Here is a 526-nt window from a genome sequence, read left to right as displayed (position 1 = left end):
TTTTCTGAAAAATAAAATGAAAATGAAAATTATACAATTACGTTTGATATCAGCATTTTATGCAAAATACAATCTAATGTCGAGAGTGAGTCAATGAAAATTTTGACGTTTTTTTATAAGTAAAATGATAACGGAATACAAACCGCAAAGCATATTGTGACATAGTTTAATACAAGATTGAATTACATATACCTTCAAAAGTTGCAAGAATGTTTGTGATAAGAAGTCGGGCCTACAAATACAATGGGAGGCAGAAGAAAATTTGCATTTTTCAATACCATTGTTGCTGGTTCATTATTACAGGAAATTGATCTGGTTATGGCAGATATGAACATGCAGAATAAATTATCAGGTACATTGAGGCATGGATAATGAATAACAGGTACATATGCCTTCAATAAATATTATGCAATTGGATTAAAGGCATTTCACAATGTAGGAGACAGGCAACAAAACAAAGACATTCGTTGAGAGAAATAAAAAAACAAAATGCCTGACTTCAGGAATCTTGTTGGAAAAAAACCCC

The sequence above is a fragment of the Lytechinus pictus genome, chromosome 14 (genome assembly GCF_037042905.1).
Source record: "Lytechinus pictus isolate F3 Inbred chromosome 14, Lp3.0, whole genome shotgun sequence".
In the NCBI taxonomy this organism is placed as follows: Eukaryota; Metazoa; Echinodermata; class Echinoidea; order Temnopleuroida; family Toxopneustidae; genus Lytechinus; species Lytechinus pictus.
This window is presented reverse-complemented; position numbering follows the sequence as displayed.